We start from the raw sequence: 22,890 nt of genomic DNA, 5'->3' as shown, positions 1-22,890 counted from the left end.
TAAAAATCCCAACTCTTACCGACAGATGGCAATAGAGGTCACTTGTTCAGTAAATAGACCAGACAGTTAAATGTGTTCATGAATGGTGTTTTGGATCGGGCTACATGAATTTTTGCCTCAAGCTAAAAGAAGGAATAACAGATGAATATTACTGAAAAGGTGGAGGCATTTTAAAGATCTCATCTCAGTATGCATTTCAAGTCCCAGATCTTTCCTCATTCCGATACTCCCCTCACTCCCTGCCCGCTCCCCATGGAGAAAGGTAGCTGCAGAGACTTGTTGTAAAGTGATGGGAAAGTACAGTAGCTGTCATTCATGTCAGAATGAAGGAAGAGAAAGCAAAGAAAGAGTAAAAGCACGTTAGATAAGCACTGCTTCCTTCACTCCACTTCTCAGTTTTAGATAAGAGATCATGTGCCTAATGGTGGCGCAGGCTTTTAATCCCAGCACTCAGGAGACAGAAGCAGGCAGATCTCTGTGAGTTCGAGACCAGCCTGGTCTATAACAGGTAGTTCCAGGACAGGCTAGAAAGATACAGAGAAAATCCAGTATTGAAAATTAGAGAGAGAGAAAGAGAGAGAGAGAGAGAGAGAGAGAGAGAGAGAGAGAGAGAGAGGTCATGTGAGCCAGCCTATAACTAGTTAATGACACTGTGCATCTGTCTGCTAATCCTTGAATCCTTCTGTATAGCCAGACCATCTTTTCTCACCAATTCTTTATCAAATGTTTAACCACTGTGAAAGTGAGGGAGTGGCAGGAAATAACTACCTAGTCTCTCTCACTTGTAATGGCAGTTAACTACAAGAACAAAACAATACAGTCAACAGTATAAACAAGGCTGAGAGAGAAGAGAAGAAATAGTATAGAGTGAGGTCTGCCACAGTCAGACAAAGGCTGGGATTTTATCCTGCACCCACACAAAGGACGAGCTCTTATAAATGGACTGGTAAATGAGAAAGATCTTGCAAATTTGACTTAGAAAGTTAAATAAAATAAAATATACAAATTAAAAAGCCTGAAAAGATTGTCAGCTACTGAATTCAGACATTGCAACAAATGAATACCTTTATAATAACTTCAAGTACAATAAGCCCTTGACACTATGAGGGATCTGTCCCCAAAACAGTCTGAGACCCCCACATTTGAGAATACTACTGTGGCACACAAAACATGAAGGCATAATTAATTTTCTTTTTAGTACCACAGTGAATGATTCTAAGTCTAAAATGACAGCTACTTCTAGACTTCGTTTCAGCCACTATGAATTAGCTCTAGCAGCTGTACAAAGGTGACGACACGGCTTGAATATTAGTAAATCACACTGGAATGTGTATACTGGGTGGTAGACTAGGATCAAATCTCTACTCGTTACAATTACAAATTATCATATATTACACACTCTCCCAGTTATTCATAGAATAGTGAAAACCACAGCCTAATTTGTGAAAGCCAGGGATCTACTCCATCAGTATCTAACTAGCCAAAACATCACATTCTCTAATGTTAAACATCCCATTAGTTAGGGGCAGGTGTTTGTTTCTTGGCTGTACTGGGATTGAACCTGTGGTACTGGGTATGCAAAGGAAGCACTCTACCACTGGGCTGTAGACACAGCCCTCCACTAATCTGAAATTAACAACTCAAACTGGGTATGTTTGGATATGTCTGTAATCCCAGTACTTGGGAGACAGAGGCAGGAGATAAGAGTTCAAAGCTAATCTTGGCTATATAGTAAGTTCAAGTATGAAACCCTATCTCAAAATAGGAAGAAAAGAAGGAGTGGGGGTGGGCAGAGAAAGTGACTGGTATGCAAAATAAATGTGGCTTCTATAGTCCAGATTCAACCAGCTATAAGATATTTGAGAAAAAATTAAATTGTACTGGACATGTAGTTTTTCCACATCATTCCCGAAACAATACATTCTCAAAACAAAACAAATATAATACTATTTTATATGGCATCTACATTGGGCTGTATTTATAAAAAATCTAGAGATTAGGAAGATGTGCACAGAGTATATGGAAGTACGGTAACTTGAATTTACAATCTTCCCTTCTTCACTTTTTAACCTGAGATTACAGGCCTGCCTGTACCATCGTGCCCAACTACTGCACTATTTAAAACAGGGTATTGAAAATCTGCAGGTTTTGGTAACCAATACCCTGTGAATACCAAGGGAATGAATTACTATGTTTACATAATGATTTGTAGCACACATGCATGTTCTTGCTCTCTCGTGTGCACACACATGCACACATACACAAACAATGTAAGCATGCACATGTACAAAGAAACACCTTAACATAATTTCAGCTGAGGGATTTGTCTGAGAGATAACCGTTGGTAGAGCACTGGCACTCAAGCGTAAGAACCTCAGTTCTGATCTCTGGGACCCCCACAAAAGTCAGGCATGCTTCTAACACAAGCACTGGAAGGGCAGAGCCAGGCCAATTCCTGGAGCTCGTGGCCAGTTGGCCTGACTTAACCAATGAGTTCCAGGCCAGAGAGGGAACCTATCTTTAAAAAATAAGTAAGACAAAAAGTGTTGATGCCTGGCCTCCACGTGCACCACATAAGCACATGTACGCATGCACACATACAAAATGTTTATCAACTACTCATTAGAAAAACAATTCAGCCACAAGTATATACTATAAGAAGTACATTAGCTGGTTATAATTTTTTAAAAATGATCTCCATAAAATTCAGTCTGTTTTCCACCAGACTGTCTTTACTGAGAGCTGAGAACCGGTTCTCTGATGATGCATTTACTCCTGAGTAACTTCCTGGCCACACAGTGACCAAGCAAAGGTAGTTTCCTGCATAACAGTGAGGTGTTCTAGAATACTGTCCTTCATAGGTTCTTATAGTCCTATAAGGTAAATACCAACAAGCAAATGGGAAAGTAGGGGCTGCAGGGCTTACAGGGGGAGAAGCTCTCTCAAGGGCAAAGAAACAGTCCTTAGAAAGTTCCTACTTTTCATCTTCTCTTTCACATTCCATGTGCTAGAGCTCCTTCAGATTTGTTTGCCAAAGAGAAATGTCAGGGTTCTCACAGAAAATCTTCCATCTTAGATCAGTCTTACCAAGTAGAAACTGCAGAGGAAAAAAATTATGCTTAAGGGCAATCCCAGAGTTAGGTCTCAAACCTGAGACAGAAGGCTAACTGAGGTGCCTATTAACATATCAAAGTGGACACTGGCTGCCAGGTTCTCCCAGCATCCCTCAGTTTCTATGTGTTATAGGGTCCTCATGGCTGGCATAGCCCACCCCTTACCCTTAATTCCAGCCAATAACCCTGCCTTCCCCCAGCTGCTAATCCAGTCATTTTGGCTACGCTGGTCCTTTTTCCCTTTTGGAATCTGGGTCTCTTGGTCTTCTGGCTCCCCCCTCCTCCTTCCTCTCTCTCCTCACAAGGCCCAACTCAGGGTCATAATCACTCCCAGGGACTCTCCCAGACGTCTGTCTCTGGCTGTGCTCTCCCTCAACATCTACAATAAACTCTGTCCTCCACCATAGCAGGAGCTGTCAAGTCCTCCTTTATATTTTTCTATTCATCCAGCACAGAAAATAGTTTTTAACAAAGCCTTAAGAATGGGTAGGATTAGCGTAATTCTTCAGGGAGAAGAAAATGAAGGTGCACATATGTATGTAACGGACACACTACATCAGCCCTCAGCAGACTGCGAGGCTCCTGATAGCATGGAGAGGACACACTCTTCTGAGACAGCGCATCAGCACATCCTAACACAAAGACCAAGGGAAGCCCCGGACATAGAGTTGTTCAATGTTTAAAAAAAAAAAAAAATGTGTACTAACTGTATATTTTTAAAAAAAACAATCAAATCAAATCAAAACCCTTTATGTTTGTGCAGATCCATCCATAGAGAGATTATCTAAAGGGAATAAGAGTAAAAGTCAGTTAAGAACTGCATTCTGGGGGATGGGAATCCCTGAATAATTAGAGAGGCAGACAAGTATGCCATAGTACTTTTATTTTAGAAAGCGACATTTGCGGATGATGAGTAAGAGGGGAAACCTTGAAGGCAGAGGAAGCAACAGATGACTTTAGGGGAAAGCCTAATTCCAAAGCCGAGTTTCAAAGGTAAACTTGCCAGATTTGCTATCTGACTGTGGGCTGTGTGCGAGATGCAGGAACTAGGCAGCTTTAGCATCCTGCTCCATTTGCTCACGCCCGTCACTGTCAGTAAGGATGAGAGCAGCTGCAGTGAAGGAGACTATCCCATTAGCAGATGTCACCTCAGGAAACTAGCCAGAAACACTCACCCACAAACAAGAAAGGCTAACGACGGAACCACAACTGACAGGCCTAAGCCAATCCCATTTTAGCGCAGGAAACCTCACTGGAACACAGCCAGGTGTGCCCATCCACACTGTCCTGAGAGCTTTCACCGTACGGGCAGAACTCAACAGCCCCCACGGAGACTTGGTGGTCTGTGAGGTCCACAACACCATCTGCACATGACCGAAAGTCAGCCAATTCATGATCTAAAGCAAGGTCTATTTGAACAAGCACCGCTCTAATGGGACAGAGGAGAGGAACAAGCAAAGCAAGGCCAAACACACCCTTCCACACATGCACCAAGTACTGCCATGTGAGCACCAGTCTTCGGAAGCAGCTCCAGGGGAGTCTGCAGTAGCAACAAGCTAAATTTAGGATCCCAGCCAAACTGACTTTGGATGTTTTCTTAGGGTTTCTCGACTGGCAGTACTAGCAGTTAGGACTGGTTAAATCTTTGCTGAGGACTTTGCTGTGCATACAGGCTGTTTGGCAGTACATTAGTGCAGCTACATACATACAGGCTGGTGGGGCTATTAGTAAGGCTGCTAAGAATGGGAATATGAAGGCCCTGTGAAATTTTTAATAACTGTCTCCTATGAAGGCTATATCATGTTAGTCCCAACAGTAAAGTACAGGATCCTAGTTTCTTTCACATACTTGGTATGAGGGTCTTTTGTTCCATGGTGGCAGCTTACTGTGACTTTAATTTTAATTTTTCTAGTGAGTAGCAATATTTCAATCAAAATAAAGGCTGTGCATCTCTACATACACATAGTTTATCTCCTTTGGTGACATGTCTATCAAGCCTTTGGCATATTTTTTAAAGAGTTGGGTGGTGGTAAGTTAGTCCTAAGAGTTTCAGAGTTCTTTATACATCTGAGACACAATTCCTTAATTAGATATTTAATCTCTCCCATCCTGCAGTGTGTCTTTCATTCATGAAATAGAAGACCACACACTTTTTAAGCTGACAGATCTAATTTGCCACAGTACCATTTATATGCCATATAACTCTGGGCAAATTGATTCCTCATCCTGCACCTCAACTTCTCCAATAAAGCTGACAGTACACGTCACCAAGTTACTATGAAGATCCAATGAGTTAATATCAATAAAACACTTAGATCACCACGGTGTATATATTAAGTGATCAAAAACCATCAACCACTGGAGGTCACATTGTACCCTACTTTTTCATATCCTATATACCAGTTATTTTAGCAACCTAGTAAGTGACAGCAGGTAAATTAGTTCTAGCTGAGACCTTTTTAGTTACTCACAAAAAAAAAACAAACAAAAAAAATCTAATGATCACAAATAGCATTATATAAAAATACACATTGTTTTGCTGGGCATTACTTGGTGTGCAGCACTGTTGTGAAAGCTTTGCGTATATCATTTAACCCTCACATCACCTGTTTTAAGTCAAGTATTGTGAGGATGCTCGTTCTGCAGGTGCGAAATGAGACGGAAGTTCACAGCCTGAGTCTAGACTAGTGAACGACTAATGCCTGTAATTCCACCACTTGAAAAGCTGAGGCAGGAGGACTGCTTGAATTCAAGGTCAGCTTCTTCTACACAGTGCCTTTAGGCCAACCTCATCTACAGTAAGACCCTGTCCTTCACAAAGTTAAACAAAAACTTTCCCCACTTAATACAGTTGTTAAAAGACATAGACAGATTTTTTTTTTAAAGCTAAAACTCTGATATTAAAGTTGAAATCCTTTGGGGGGTGGCAGGAAGTTGAAGTGGTCTCAAGAACGGAAGTTGTGCAGCTGGTTTATGGCAACCTGACACAAGCCAGTCATTTTGAGAAGAGGGACTCTCAACTGAGAAAATGCCTCCATAAAATATGCCTATAGGCAAGCTGTAGGGCATTTTCTTAACTAGTGATTGCTGGAGGAAAGCCCAAAACATTGAGGGTAGTGCCCTGGGTGTGTAAGAAAACAGGCTGAGTAAGCCAAAGGAGCCATGGCCTCTGCATAAAGGTCCTGCCTCCAGGTTCTTGCCTTGAGTTATGCCCTGACTTCCCTTAGTGAGGGACTGCTGCCTGAACTATAAATGAAATACAACCCTTCCTTCCCAAGCTCCTGTGGGTCACAGTGTTTTATCACAATAGGAAAGTAACTAAGGTAAGATTCATTACAGTAAGGAATAATAACATAAAAGGAGACGCTTCATCTCAGACTATGTACCTGTGTCTAGGCAAACACGCCCAATTCTTTTCTGCTTCCCAAATGGCTTCCCATCTCTTTTAAATTTGCTGTAATTCACAACTTCTGATTAAAATTAGTCTCCACTCCTTTAACTAGGTTCTATAGGACTCTAATGTAATACAGCCTTCCAGCTTAAGAGCAAATTAACTCCACGTTTCCTATAAGTGACTATACTTTCCCTAACCCAATAACCCCACATATGTAGATAGCGTTAGTCATTTTTAGTGGCCCTTGAATCAAATGTCCACTGCTGAACCAGCTGTTGCAACACAGTTTTATATGGCATAAAACATAGCTATGGAGGTCTGTAGTGTACCGCAGAAAAAGCAGATTTCCTTCAAAGGAATTATGGACAAGCCAGAATTATAATCAGCATGTCTGGGACACTGAGTCAGATAAACCAATGCTAATCTAGAGCTCAAACATACTGCCAGTCTTTCTAATCTGTTTAGTTACAGTAACTACGCAGCTATAAATACATTGGTGGTTACTAAAGAGATCATATTTACTGCAGCAGCATAAGACATGGGTCAGGGGTACAGATACCACTTTTTCAATCTCTTAAAATTACATTTTATATATTTACCATTCATTTGGACCTGTGTGTATTGTGGGTGCACGAACCACAATGTAGATGTGAAGGTCAGAGGACCAGTTCTCTTGCTAGCATATGGACCTTGAGTCCTTGGGTTTGGTGGCAGACACCTTTACCAGCTAAGCCATCTCACTGGATGGTCCAACAACTGTTTAATCTGAAATTCTATGCTATATCAAGATAATAAAAGGCGGAAAATCTACTGTCCTGTTGACTATCATTCTAACTAGACTATCAATTTTCATTCCATAGCTTAGCTGCTGGACCGCATTAGACTCAATACTATAGATAGTTCCCAGCTATGGATACTAGTCAGAGAAACAAAGTAAAGCAAAAGAAAGTTTCAATAGTATTGGGAATTTCCTGAGGTTCAAACCCACAATCTTTAAAAACCTTTGGCACACTTAGTTCAGTTGGCAGAGTACTTGTCTAACAAGTGTGAGACCCTGAGTTTGAACCCCCCACCCAAAAAAAAGGAAAGAAAAAACAAAACTTTGGCAGATGAATTCTTGAATCACCTTCTGGCTCTCTTACTAGCCGTAAGAATTTACCCCTTTTTCTGCTAAGACTGGTTACCAGGAATAGAAGGAAAAAGTCAACCTGAAATGCAGCAATGCTACTTTCTGTCAATGATTTCAAAGCACTAGTTAGGAAGACTGTCTGATATACTCATGAGACATCTTCCTTTTAGACACATTCTAAGCAGATCAGAGTTCTCCAATCTTCAATCACAAACTTTCTTCAGCCTTGAGAAGGAAATGGAGCAAGCAGCTCAAAGCTAGTGGCCAACAGCACATGCTATCTCAATGCTCATCTGTCCCTACTCTGTCCAGTCAAACGGAAGCTGCACTTTCTACCCCATCCCAAATAAGCCCTTCAACACAGTATGGCAAGAGGACTAACTCCTCCGGCCTCATCTTCATTACTCACTGAGGACCACTCCCCTTCCTGTGCCCCCCCCGTGAAATGCTGGTACTCTGCAAGCTAACATATAATTATGTATTATCTGATGTTATGTACTATGGTTTTACCTAGAAGATTCTGTCTTTCACCAAGTTGTAAACAATGATACCCGTGTAACACTCTCAAATACTATGCACACAGAAAACAAAAAATATCATTGTCTAAAAGGTGCTAAAGTTAGTTGCTTACCTGTAAACCCTCAAGATATCTGTTTCAGTACTCTCACTAGTGTCTTGACTTAAGAGTTAGGGCACAAACCACACAAACTTATAAAAATATCAAACTGGAAGAGAAAGGCAGAAGTCACTCCTAAGTAACAACTTCTGGACACTTAGAGACCTCTGTGGATCAAACCTGAAATCACCCACCTAGAAACCCCACAATGTCTGTGAAGGTTTTGGCACATGCACAGAAGTGCCACAGAATAGACACAGATTTTCTGATCCCAGGCCAGAAAAATTCTAAACAATCCTAACTATTCCTCTGTCTCAGAGTTGGAAAAGTAATCCAGAAAGCCAGAGTAATTTTAGTTACTATGCTGTGGCTGCACCGAATTTCAGAAATTCAGAGAAGCATTCTTACATACTTTACTATACACTTTATTTGGCTTTACGGAGGATCTATTACAGTGCTATTATACCCCCTTTACCAAAACGAAAAGGGAAACAAAAACAAAAAAAAACCCAAAAAACTAGGACTGAGATGGAGTTCAATAACACATTTCAACATAGAAATCCTTTTTTAAACATCTATTTACTTTTATCTTATGTGTATGAATGTTTTACCTGAATGTGTGTGCACGAAGAGTTGTCATATTTCCTGGAACTGGAATCACAGACAGTTGTTAGCTGCCATGTGAGTGTTGGGAACAGAACCTGGGTCCTCCACAAGAGCAACAAGTGCTCTTAACCACTGAGCCATCTCCCCAGGTACAGACAAATCTGTTTTACAACGTACATTAGTAACAACAACAAAAAGATCTAACTAAAGAAAATCTAAGATGCTTTAACAGAAAAGGTCTCATTGATTTCAAGGTATGCATATTTTCATCTTTTAAGAGCTCTAATCAGGATGCTGTCATTTTTATTCTGAGATGTACATTGAACAGTGAATCTTACAATAGAAGTCAACTTAGGGTCCATAAAATATAGTAAGTCATGTGACAAAAGAGAATAGGGAAAATTAAGGCTGGTGAGGTAGCTCAACAAGTAAAGGTGCTTGACACACAAGACGGGAAACTGAGTTAAATCCCTAGAATCCACACAACGATCAGAGAGAACTGACTCCACAATGTTGTCCTCTGACCTCCACACACTTGCCATGACATACACACAAAATAGCACACACAGTCATGCACACACAATGGATGGATGGGTGGATATGGATGGATGAATGGATGGATGGATGGATGGATGGATGGATGGATGGATATCTGGATGGGTGGATGGAAGGAATTAAAAAATTTTAAAACCCATACACATATCAAGTACCCCTGAATGTACACAGCCGTCACTAGAGGTTGAGGGGACAATAGACAGGACTCTAATAATAGATTTTATTAGTGCATGATGCATGCAAGCACTGAAGTAGTGCACAGAGTTCCGCTAATATGTACAGTTACTGTTCACGACAAACCCAGGGCCAGGTAATGCACATCATAATCTCAGGACTGGGAGGTAGAGGCAAGAGGATATCAAGTTCAGAGCCAGCTTAAACAAAACCAGCAAAACCCCTGAAAGTCCGAAGTCTCCTAGAAACGAAGAGTGAATTCAGGGAGGTGGCAAAGCATAAAAGGCAGCAAAAGAAAGTTAAAAACAAAAAATCAGGCTTAAGCTAACACTCTTCCTTCTAAGAAAAATTAAAACAATCTCATTTTTTTAAACTTAATTTTATTTTATGTGCATTGGTGTGAGGGTGTCAGATCCCCTGGAACTGGAGTTACAGTTGTGAGCTGCCACATGGGTGCTGGGAATTGAACCCAGGTCCTCTGGAAGCAGCTGGTGCTCTTAGCTGGCTTGAGCCATCTCTCCAGACTCCAATCATCCTAATTTTTAAACACAAATTAAATATTAGAGAACGTCTAGAGTGTGCGCTTTTTACCACTGTTCTATAACCCAGATGCTGTGTAGCCTCCATGGCAGATACTTTGGTTGTCATTTAGTGCCAAACCTAAGAATCCTGCACTTATCCCAATGATATGAAAATTTGTTTACTTCTAATGGACATGTAGTCTGAGTGCTGTACTAACAGACACATAATTTGGATGGTTTCTACTGTATCTATGAGACAGACAAATCAACGCAACTTCTATATGGCTGCAATTAGGGCACTGGTAAATCCTACTAAAGCTCCACTGAGGTCAGAGGTGGACCTTTGCGTAAGCACCCTGAGTACTTATATTCTATTACACAAGCGTGGTTGGGCCGACGTCTGGCGCGGACAGTTCTTAGAGCCTTGCCTGCAGCAGGTGACTGCCAGCCCAGCAGCCCTTGGGCAACCAGAGGGACTGCACTCGTGGCAAGCCAGCCTCATCAGGCACTCGAGGTTTGCCTTGGAGACAATGCTAGCAACAGTGGCTGTCCAAGTGCAGTTCTGGACTGTTCTAGTCAATGCTGACCTGCAGCTCCCAGTGAACCATTGCAGCCATTTGCAGAGGAAAAGAATTGTGGCACTTCCAGCAGAAGGCTTGTGACTGAATGAAGGCTATGCCATGACTGGTGGGAACAACTAGAGCAGACTGCTCATTAGGGTCAACCATGAGACACCTCCTGTGCAGACCCTTTGATACTGCAACATTAGTCTCACAAAAGGCTTCCTAGTGGTCTTTCCTTGCTACTTTTGATCATCATCACTTCTACAGCATGGTGAGCTGGTCACATGAAGACGACTCAGCACTCAAGGCAGCAGAGGCGGCAGCAGAGGTGGCGGCAACCACCAGAGACAACCTAAGAGTACACACGGGGTGGGATGGGATCGGGGAGGTGGGACAAGGAGCACAGCAGACAACTGAAGAGTGCACACGGGGGGGGGGGACGGACAAGGAGCACAGCAGACAACTGAAGAGTGCACACGGGGGGGGGGACAAGGAGCACAGCAGACAACTGAAGAGTGCACACGGGGGGGGGGGGTACGGACAAGGAGCACAGACAACTGAAGAGTGCACACGGGGGGGGGGGGACAAGGAGCACAGCAGACAACTGAAGAGTGCACACGGGGGACGGACAAGGAGCACAGACAACTGAAGAGTGCACACGGGGGGGGGGGAGGACAAGGAGCACAGCAGACAACTGAAGAGTGCACACGGGGTGGGATGGGATCGGGGAGGTGGGACAAGGAGCACAGCAGACAACTGAAGAGTGCACACGGGGGGGGGACAAGGAGCACAGACAACTGAAGAGTGCACACGGGGGGGGGGGGGACAAGGAGCACAGACAACTGAAGAGTGCACACGGGGGGGGGGGGGACAAGGAGCACAGACAACTGAAGAGTGCATACGGGGGAGGGACAAGGAGCACAGACAACTGAAGAGTGCATACGGGGGGGGACAAGGAGCACAGCACAGACAACCGAAGAGTGCACACGGGGGGGAACATGGAGCACAGACAACTAAAGAGTGCACACGGGGGGGGGACAAGGAGCACAGACAACTGAAGAGTGCACACGAGGGGGGACAAGGAGCACAGACAACTGAAGAGTGCACACGGGGGGGGGACAAGGAGCACAGACAACTGAAGAGTGCACACGGGGGGGGGACAAGGAGCACAGCAGACAACTGAAGAGTGCACACGGGGGGGGACAAGGAGCACAGACAACTGAAGAGTGCACACGGGGGGGGGAGGACAAGGAGCACAGCAGACAACTGAAGAGTGCACACGGGGGGGGGGGGACAAGGGGCACAGCACAGACAACTGAAGAGTGCACGGGCACAGCTGGTAGGGCTCAGCAACCTGCCAAGTCTTAAGGGCCAAGGGTCCCAACACCTCAGGTGGGACCAAGGCTGCTAACACTAGCCACTGTAGGGCTGTGGGGCCCAATACCCAAAACACAACCATAAGCTTTGACAGGAGCTGTACAGCAGCAGCCACTGTGACCACTTGCTACTGCTTATTATTGTTTGAAGCCAAAGATGTGGCTGCTTGTGTTAAAGCCTAGAGTCACTGGCTCTTTGTTCTCTAAGGCCTCTGTGTCTGCCACCATGGCTCCAGGCCTGAGGCACTCAAGCAGATTTGGTCAACTCTGAGTTGAAACTCAAGAGTTTCTGAGCTGCACTTCCACCTGGGAGTGAAAGGACTCTAGCAGCTAACAGGTCACACACACTCTGCAGATCAAAGAACACACAAATGCAGAGCGTTAGCAGAAGATGCCCAGGGATTCTCCCAAGTCAAGCCCCACCCCTTGACCCTCTCTCCATGCTGGTCACCACTGCCAGCATTTTCATTCAGGCATTTTCATCAATGCCTCTGGTGGACAGTACTGCATTATCATTTTAAACTGCACCTGTGTCTCTGAACTTGACAGACAAGTACTCTGTTACCTTAGCCGTTAGAATACTCACTTTGTGAATATTCAGATCGTTCACCCATTTGTTTACACGTTTTCACAATGATGTACCTTTAAAATACACTCCACACAAGCCCTCTGGCAGAGTTAATTATTGTAGACACATTTTCTAATCTGTCATTTGCCCGTCTGCTCCCTGAACACTGCCACTTGATGAATAGATACTGTTAATACACACTATCAATGCTGACTTTGGGGGCTCCAAAACAAAACACTTTTATCTACAAGAGCCACATAAACATATTTTCTTCTAGGTTTTTAAGCAGGGATGCGGGAGAACACACCGAGGGCCGTACACACGCTAGGCACATCTGATCACCCGACCACTAGCTCACACCCTCCAGTCCTAGAAACTTCCTGCTCACTTTCACATTCTGTGCGGTGTACACAGCCCCTATGAAACTACTTCAGAGAACAGGAAAAAAGAAAGCTTTACGATATAGTTTACGAACTTAGTAAAACTCTGAAGAAAACCAAAATGCATAATAAAACCTTCTAAATGTAGAGTAAAAAACTAAGACACTGGGAAATGAAGTTCCCCAGAAGGTGGGGCGTGAGAGCACAGCATGTTAAGTGGAGGCTGACGTCAAGGACAGAGCACTCCACAGAAAGCAGCATTAGCACAACCCATCCTATTACTACCTGTAATAGAAAGACTTGATGAGCTCAACCCTTGTATTTTAGAAACTTCAGAAACTATCACTGACACTAGAAAGTGTTTCTCATTCTTTTCTATCAGAGACTTAAAAAAAATGCTAAGGGGCATGGGCATGGTGCACCAGTCCTGTAGTCCCAGTATTCAAGAGGCCTCCCGCCAGAAGCTTGAAGTTGATCTACATAGTGAATCCCAGGTCATCCAGGACTACACAGCAAGACCTGGAGAAGCATGAATCTTTTACTTTACATATTAGAAATCAATAGTAAGTTATCTTAACCAAATTTTAGGGGTATTCCTAGTAAAGCTCTGAACACAAAATCCATGGAGCTGTGGAGATGGATCAGTGGGCAAAACACTTACAGTGCAAGTGTGAAGACCTGACTTCGAATCCTCAGAACCTATGTAAAGCTGAACACAGCAGTGCACATCTGTGGTCACAGAGCTCCAGGGCAAGATGGGAGGCAGAGACAGGAGAGCCCTTACAAGCAGGGCAACAGCCAACAAACAGATACTGTCTTAAACAAGGGAGAAGTCTAGAACAAAGACCTTCACACACCTGCACATACATCACACACACACACACACAGAATGCGGAAATTCTCTCCTCAGGTGAGTCTGGCAATCACACTACCATTCCTGCTCCACTCATCCATCACTCTGATGATGTCATTCACTGTCTTCTCAGGTCTGTTACACTCTCCAGCTCCTCCTTTCTCTTCTCTGATGACCAATTCCTATAAACAGCTGAGACTTGAAGCTATCACCAGCGTGCCTCTACCCATGTTCTGCCTCCTATCCCCTTCATAACAACATGCTCTACTGGTAAGGCAAATACAAAGCTAGATCAAGGTCTTGCAAACTACAAGGCCTGCCACCTGCGTGGTGCCTGCGGCTCCTTTCACAAGCTACAGAAGAGCAAACTCTGTCACTGGACAAAGACTGTGTGGCTCATTCTATCTGCACCACTTACAATTTAGCTCTTCAAAGCACACTGGCTACATGACCTACTAAATTCAGTGCACAGAAATGAAGACTCACAGGACATGGACAACATACCAGGGTTACATCGGACAGACCGATGACAAAAAAAAAAAAAAAAATCTGAAGACCATATCACATGTAAAGGAAGAAAACTCTGAATGGCACTAAGACTTTTCATCAACTCGAAGATAGGAAATCATACAGCAATCCCTTCTATTTCACAGTGCTCCCTTTTATTTCAAGGATAAATTATCATCTTAATTCGGAATCTAGCCCTGACAATGATCAAGGCAGAAAAAGGTATTTTCAGCAACATCAACAATTCAAAAAGTTTACCCTACCATACATATTTTGCTTGTTAAAAGACAGTCTTAAACTTTGGCCCAGACCAGCCTGGAACTCCTAGCAATCCTTCTGCCTCAGCTTTCAAGCACTGGGATTCTGAGTGTGAGTCATCTTTAAGTCAGTCAACAGGAGATACAACTCACCTAAACAAGAAAGTAAACTGAGTTTAGCGAGCACAGGCTCCACAGGAGCACAATGACGGGAGGCCAGGCTCAAGCTGCATCCCAGTGCAGAGCAACACTACTGAACAAAAGCAGAGGCTTCTTAGACGTCCCCAATTTTTAACAAGTTTGAATACCTATCACCTTATGTGTCTGTAGATTTGACTAGAGAAAAAAATAAAGACACATAAGAGAGTAAGGAAAAATACAAAAGAAAACAATCTAATGACAAGAAATTCAACCATAGCACACTTCAAGGTTCAACTGTTAAACATATTTACAGAAACATAATAATGTAAACAATGAACTTGTAATCAAAACCATGAGGAAAGTCATGAGGAGATGAGTGAGGGGTGAAAGGCCTCTCTAGGAATTTGGTAATGTCACTTCCTACATGCACCCTGTATTAGTTAAAGTACAAATTTTAACAAAAGAACAAAGTGGTCATATCACTTAATACCATTACTTCACTCTCTGGCCAATAACTGAACACTTTTTAAGTATCAGGGACTTTTCTAAGAAGGGGGAAAGCGGAGGGGGGAGGGGAAAAAGGGGAGGAAAGAGGCTGATGATTAAAACCCATTTGGAGAATATTTAAAGTGAGTTCTTGAGTAAAACGTAGGAAGCAAAGAAAATAAAACTATAAAGCATGGAAAAGGAAAGAGTGCAGATTAATTAAAAATCAGTGGAATTTTATCATATCCAATCTTCATTCTCTCATTAAGAAGGAACTAATGGGAATTTAAACCATACTCAAGGCAGTAATTATAAGGTAACGCAAAAAACTCACTCCTTTCCAAGCGACTGCTAACACTGTGACAACTTCAAGCCATTTGAACTATATTTTTATTGAAAACTAAATAACTATGAAAGTATGAAATCCAGAAAGAAATAACTATTTCAAAAAACAAACATTAGATAACAAAAAAACTTGTATTCAAAACAGAATCCAATTTAATGCATTTTATTCTCAAAAGTTTGCATGTGTTCATTTTAAATATCAAATGAAAGCAATATTTTCAAAGAAAATAGCCAATTTCAATAGATTAACATTTAAAATCTTAGAGACAGGAAATGGTAGCACACAACTTTAATCCAGCACTCTGGCAGATGTCTGTGAGTTCTAGGCCAGTCTGGTCTACATATAGAGTTCCAGGACAACCAAAGCTACACAGAGAAACCCTGTCTCAAACAAAACCAAAAACAAAACAAAACAAAACAAAAAAAAAGTTTTCTGGAGACCAGTCGTACACTAAATGTTCAGGTGTTCATCTTCCCCCAGACTCTACCATCTGGAGGTGGTGGAACATCACACTCAAGTAAGAGCTACCATCTGGATTTGGGGGTCACTGAATGTTTACTGCTGGCTCATTTCCCACGCTGAAATGGAGAAAATAATGCCTACATAAGGTAGAGGTTAGTTACTGATAGTCCTAAGAAGTAACAACATATTTATAAATTCTTTTAAATCTTTGGAATCTACAAAGATCTACACCAACGTGCGTCACACTTATTAATCACAGCATAAAATGATCACTTCTCATTAGATTTTCACTTAACAGACTTTTCTTTTAGCAACCAAAGAACGATAGAGAGCTGTTTCACTGGGGTAAGGAGAATGCTTTACTTTTCCTAAAGACTCGTATAAATAAATACCGAGAGAATATCAGCAAACATTTCATTTAGGTATATAAACCAAAAGTATAATGTTTTAACCACATATAAACCACACACGCTCTGACTCCAGGTAGAGTATATATTTTGAGTATGTTTGGATACCAGATACCCAATGTGTATAAACAGAAGCATAGTTTAAGAAAACTGTCTTGATGCTTTTGTTCACTAACAGTTCCTTCTATTCTCAGAAGGAAAAATGCAAACAATATCCTAACTCACAAGGCATCCTGAGATTTTTAAACTAATAGACCCAGGTATCACTTTATCTCCACCAAAGCACACACCGATTTTACTCTGCTGAGTCCCCTCCACATCTATCAGACTACAGCACCTATCAGGCACTCAATGTGTGTAGAATAAACTAGCCTCTGAACAAAGGCTTGAAAGTAGCCTGGCCTGGAGGTACATGCCTTTAATCCTAGCACTCTGAAGGTATAGGCAAGCATTTCTCAGTGAGCTAGAGGCCAGTCTGGTCTTCTAGGATGGTTGAGAACTACAAAATGAGACCCTGTCTCAAAAAAAAAAAAAAAGAAAAAAGAAAAAGAAAAAGAAGGTTCAAATTGTAATCAAATTAATTTCACCAACAAAGACATCTTTCACTGCTCACAACCACTATCCCAATTGTAAGGACATAATAAACTAAAAAAGGATATGCTAGTATTTAAATGTATACAAACTGCATTACTCACGCATATCTGATTCACAGCTGACTTTTAAACAGAATTTTTCTCTCAGAATTTTTGGGTGTATCCTTCCCGACACTGTAGTATCAGAAAAGTATACTGCGATCTTGACACACAAACAGATCTTTCAACTTCTGCTGCAATCTGGTGTAAAAAGACAAGATCAACAGTATTTCTAAAAAAAACTGAAGTTCCTACAATCAAGGAAAGGTCGAATATAATGGGATGGGAGAGGAAGGCGGGTCTGAGTATTTAAAAATTACTATGCCAGAATTTAAAGCTTAAAACAACTACACTTAAGTTAGTTCAGGGAATGCTAATAAACACATTTAACCTACAAGATGTAGCTAATTTTCCAAATTTCGAAGCTTCATGGTTACACATGTTCACTAGAGGTTATTATTATCAAAACAATACTGTTTGGTTATAAATCCCACTTCAGCAATAATCGCACTTACACTTACTATATTTCTGATGCCACAGCCGGAACAGTCATATTTGGGTAGGACAAGCCTTTTAGTTTGCAAGTTACCAACAGTGGCACTGCGGTACTCCTGCATGCAGGGAATGAAAACTTCCTCGAGATTCTTTCTCATGGTCATCTTCAAAGACACCATGAACTCGAGTCCCCCGGATGGTAAACATTAAACAAACAAACACCAAAGTCAACTCATAAACACACACTGGTACAGAAACAAAGCTCTACAGCGACTTAAGTGTTATGAGAGAAAGAAAATACAGAACACCTACAGGGAAAGGCTCAATTAACTGCCGCCCGTGTTTTCATCCTCGGATCTTAAACAATAGGCACTGGATGCTTCTGTGGAGCGCTTTCTGCAGAGGGATTTCGGGTTGCAAACGCCCCTCCTCCACGGCAAGCACCAGAGCCCTTTCTTCCTCCTCCCTCACCCCTCCCAATTCAAACCAATTAACATTCGTACTAAGGTACCTCCTATCAGCTCGCAGCTTCTTCCCAAACACGCCCACGCACCCTGAAACCCGCCTGCGTCTACACCGCACACGGCGGCAGGAAAAGCGCTTCGAGGGGGGCGGGGAGTCGCGGCAGAGCACAGGTCCGGGCTCCCTTCCAGGTCAGCTCCATCACCTCCCAAGCCCGGTGTTTACGAGCCCGCCGAAGCCCACGCTGCAAAGGAATTCCGGCCGCTGCGGGCAGATTGCGCGGCGGTGCGGGAGCCCCCCCCCAACTATGTGTCCGCGCGCGGCCTCGGCGGCGCCGCTCACCCCGCGCTCCGCGGGCGGTTCGGCCCCGCAACAGGTCACCCCGCCTCGGCCCGCTGCGGGGTGCAGGCACCCGGCCCGGGAGGGGGTGTGGCTGGCCCGGCGGGACCCGGTCCGGCTCACCTGCGAGGCTGAGGCGACGCCGGGGCCTCCGCCACCGCGGGATCGTGAGCGCCCCGCAGTCCGCCCTCCCTCCCGTGCCGCGCACCGCGGCCGCCGCCATTGCCCGCGCCTTCCCGCCCGCCCACCCGCCAGCCAGCCACACCGACCTGTGTAGCCGCGGCCGTCGCCTCCGCTTCGCCCGCAGCTCCGAGGCAGCGCTCGCCCAGCCGAGCAGTCGGCGTCTCTCATTCAGTACCCGCCGCCGGCGCTCGGGGGAGGGGAGTGCGCCGGTTCCACCCCGGCCGCGCAGGGGGCGCGCGCCGGGCGGGCGGGGCGGAGCGGCGCGGCGCGCGCACCAACTGAGCGCGCTCGCGCGGCCGGGGAGGTCCGGGTCGCCGGGGTCTCGGCGCGCGCCGCGGACGCCCGGCTGCTGCCCGCCGAGCCCAACCGCCTCCCGTACCGGTGTCCGCGGGGCGCGCGCAGCAGCCGCAGCCGTAGCCGCAGCGCGGGGCCGCAGGGAAGAGCCGCAGGGCTCAGGGCGGACAGGTGGGGCCCCACGGCCGCTCGTGCACGGGGTCTCGGGGGGCGCTCGCGGTGCGGGGCACAGCTCACCTTGAAACCCAGAGAACAAAAGTCAGCCCCGGGATCAAATACCCAGCCCACGCAGGCGGCGCCCTCAGTTGTCGTGGCGGACAAGTAAAGGGGCTGCGGATGGGAAGAGTCACCCCACAGCGATAGGACCGTAAATGATGGAGTCAGGGCTCTCACACATTAACATGCCGGAAGTGTTGGGTAGGCCCCTGTAGGTGTTAAGCAGGGTGACTGTCCTTGGTTTAATGAACAAATAATCGAAATTTGGAATACCCCCCCGACCCCCCCCCCCCCCGCCGTCCCAGACTGAAGAGTTCCAGGTGGACCTTGCGGGGACGTGATTCTAAAATGTGATTTTCTTTTCCTGCGAATGAAAGGGGATGGAAGGGTGTTGTTTCTCAGGGTGCACCTTGGTGGCCTACATAAAATTAGCACCATTTGATGCAGTGTGACTTAGTGGAAGGTTTTCTGTGAGCCACCGAGGTGTATCATTCGGGAGTGATGCAGTCCTCTTGTAGGCAATGTGCAATAGAATGCGGAGGGACAGTTCTACAGCAGACCGCAGACTGTGAAGTGACCAAAATGTTGCGTTTGATTTCCTTCCTCCATATAATAACTAAAGCAGAACGGATTGCTCTGTTGTGCAGGAGAAAGCTAACAACTGTACCCTTGGACTGGCTTCTGCCAGCCTCGCTCTAGTTGGAGAAGGTAGAATGCTCCATCACCTTGGTCAGCTCACCCCTATGCAAGAGTAGGGGGAAGAAATAACGCAAGAAAAAGCAATAAAGTCCAATGTTGGGTTTTATTCCATTTTACTTTGAAAGTCTCTCCAATAGTGACGGAATCACTGAGAGGTACAGAAACCAAAGAAGAAGAAAAAAAGCTATCCGAAAATTTCAACTGAGAATAGACGGGTGATTGTCGAAAAGGCTTCACATGTATTAGGATGTAGGCATCAAGTCCCAAAAGAAACAATAGGCAAACCGAAATAACAGTTGAGTGGGGGGAGAAAAACCTTTGTTATTGAGTAAATGTTTGATTTTTTTTCCGAGTTAGGAGGAGATTAAGGAAAAAGTGGTCGACTGTGCCAACAATAATACATACAATTTTATATATGCATACACTGTTGTCCCAAGTTATTAACTGCTTTTAAAATAGTAAACTGAGGGAAATCGGGGAATTCTACTTGCCATAAATGTCTTGCAGTTACTTTAAACTTGAACTGGGGCTTCGTTAAAAACAAATGGGCCCATGTCTCTACGTCTGCCAGTAATTTTCACAGTTTACTGTAAAGGCAGTGGCCCAGACTTTGAAAAGGCCTAAGAGTTCATCATAGATTCCTATGCTTACAGAATGTCTGAATTTGGAATAATCATTCAAAATGTGTTGCTCATGTTGACAACCTGCAAAAACCACACTTTATGAACCTTAAGAGTTCAGTTGAATTTGTTTTTTCTGAACTTGCAAAGAAGAAGAAGAAAAAGGTTGCAAGAAGATGAGTAAGGAGACAGAGGCACTGCTAACCTGGCAGGCCTGAGGGCCTGAGCTCAGTCCTGAGAGGAAGGAGACAGAGGCGCTGCTAACCTGGCAGGCCTGAGGACCTGAGCTCAGTCCTGAGAGGAAGGAAACAGAGGCACTGCTAACCTGGCAGGCCTGAGGACCTGAGCTCAGTCCTGAGAGGAAGGAAACAGAGGCACTGCTAACCTGGCAGGCCTGAGGACCTGAGCTCAGTCCTGAGAGGAAGGAGACAGAGGCGCTGCTAACCTGGCAGGCCTGAGGACCTGAGCTCAGTCCTGAACTCAGGACTTGGAAGGAAAGGGGCAGAATTTAGCAAACTTTTGTAATCCCTGAATTCCTGCAGGGAAATGGGAGGGGAAACAGGAGACTCTTGGCTGGAATATACAACTGTGCTTCTGAGAAACCATGCCTCAACCAGGCGGAAGGTTGAGAGCTGCCCTCTGCCCACAAACTATGGACTGGGCGCCCACATGCACACCCCCAAAATAATAAGAGAGGTGGGTCTGGCGCTGGCTCTGTAATCCCAGAGCTCAGGTAGCCGAGGTGGGAGGATGGGCTTCAATTCCAGGCCAACCTGGGCTACAGTCTAAGACTCTGACTCCAAAAGCCAAAAAAGATAGGAAAAAAAGCTTATCCTTTATGTTTTTGTTGTTGTTTCAAAGTCTTTCCCCGTCCATTTATATGTAAATAAAGCAGTGACTACTTACAACTAATTTTCTTTACCAGAGCACTGTTTTTTTTTTTATAGTTCTGTAAGTTGCTTTATGAGTTCCATTTGCTTTTGCCAGAAGAGGAAATCTGCACAGTCTTAGAACAAAAAATGCTAATGGATACAACAGAAATGCTGCTATTATATAAAACAGAAATCGATAAGAATTCAATATGCTTAAAAGTCATTTCGGGGGAGTCACCACTGTGTAACAGTTTTATTACTCTGCATTACTTTGCTTCCAAGGGATAAGCCAAGGGACCCATTTAGATGGACAATAAGCGCTTCAAAGGCAAGACACCACTAGAGCAAAAAGCAAATCAACAAACAATTCATCTCCCTGTCAAAACCCAAATCAGGCAGGCATCTTGAAGGAACATGTCAGTTGTGTTTCCAACATACTGATCTAAAACATAGGCAGAACAGAATATTCGAACTTCCCCGGGAGGGGACAGGCGTGAGAGGGGACTCTGAAGAGGACGTTGTTGTACAGAAAATGGACGCACAGCTGTGAAGAGAGTCCGCTAGACTCCAGTGGAGAAAGGCGTGCAGTAGAGTCAGGGTGCTAAGGACCGTGCTGAACAGAGCATTCAAGTCTGGGTGCCATATTAAGTAATTTACAATTAAGCTGCTCCTCCCAGGAGCAGTTCTGTATCAGGCATGCCTCAGCAGGGTTTTATTTACTTAATGATTAATATTTCCCTGGAATTCCCTTGGGGGCAAGTTTATGTATACATAAATGTTTGTATGTTTTACAATTTCTCAATATTAGAGGCAGTTTCAGCAATGCCTCCTTTATCTGACATGGTTATTAAAGGAGTCACTGAAGGTTGGTCATAATTAGTTATTCTCCATAAACTGGGTTTTCATCTTATAGAAGCAACTTAAACCATTTTCATTGGTTTTTTTTTTCTTTTGAAATTTCACCGTATTTTGCTTTAAACTAATAAAATACAATACAGCTTATAACTCAGAAGTTTATAGTGCCTGCCTAGCATCTTCAGAGGCCTGGGTTTGGTCTATGGTATCACAAGAAAACAGAACACAGTGTAGTTGAGCCTTTTCCTGATGACCCAGTGGTAATGTGGTTAAAATCAAAAACTGTGATACAAGATGCCCTCAGGAGCTTATAATGCTTATTCTCGTAACCGTCCAGTAGGCAGTCTTGGCCTACTCTGTTCCTGTAGTCTCTCACAGGTCTGGCACTGAGAACTGTGTTTCTGCTGTGCTTTTCCTGTCCCTGCCACGATAGCACTGCCTTGCTACAGTCATGTGCACACACATACACACCCTGAACTGCCTGGTAGCAGTTAGAGTAGCCTGGGAAACACAATATTTTAAACAAAACACAAATGCTACAAAAGCTCTGACTTTGGGACCATTTATGTAACAGAAAATCTTTTTGTTTATGTTTACGTCTTCCTCTAAGTTTGGATAGTTGCATTTATCTGATAGCTTTTTTCCCCAAGTAAGTGAATTGTGTTCAAGTTCCCTTGTGAGAATTTTAAGCATAACTTTTCAGATGTAATGGAAAGAAAGGTTCCTTGTCCAATTTCATACCAGTTTCCTTTTTAAAATATCAAAAAGG

General features: G+C 44.1%; 1 protein-coding gene across 5 annotated transcripts in view; it reads right to left on the bottom strand.

The window, feature by feature from the left end:
• Ralgps2 (Ral GEF with PH domain and SH3 binding motif 2) overlaps positions 1 to 18,796 on the bottom strand; it is a 138,744-nt gene extending 119,948 nt beyond the window's left edge. For 2 of the 5 annotated variants that reach the window (XM_087906380.1, XM_087906382.1), the window contains exon 1: positions 18,652 to 18,796. The gene's annotated coding sequence lies outside the window, so the exon portion shown is untranslated. Of the gene's footprint in view, positions 1 to 17,149; positions 17,288 to 17,893; positions 18,033 to 18,651 lie in introns of those variants that run through there. The other 3 variants (XM_087906381.1, XM_085688055.2, XM_085688056.2) reach the window with 3 other exon arrangements.
• Between the last annotated feature and the right edge of the window lie 4,094 nt (positions 18,797 to 22,890).

Source organism: Myodes glareolus, chromosome 5 (assembly GCF_982192425.1).
Source record: "Myodes glareolus chromosome 5, mMyoGla1.1, whole genome shotgun sequence".
Taxonomy (NCBI): Eukaryota; Metazoa; Chordata; class Mammalia; order Rodentia; family Cricetidae; genus Myodes; species Myodes glareolus.
The sequence above is the reverse complement of the archived record's forward strand: the minus strand, read 5'-3'. Positions and strand labels throughout refer to the sequence as shown.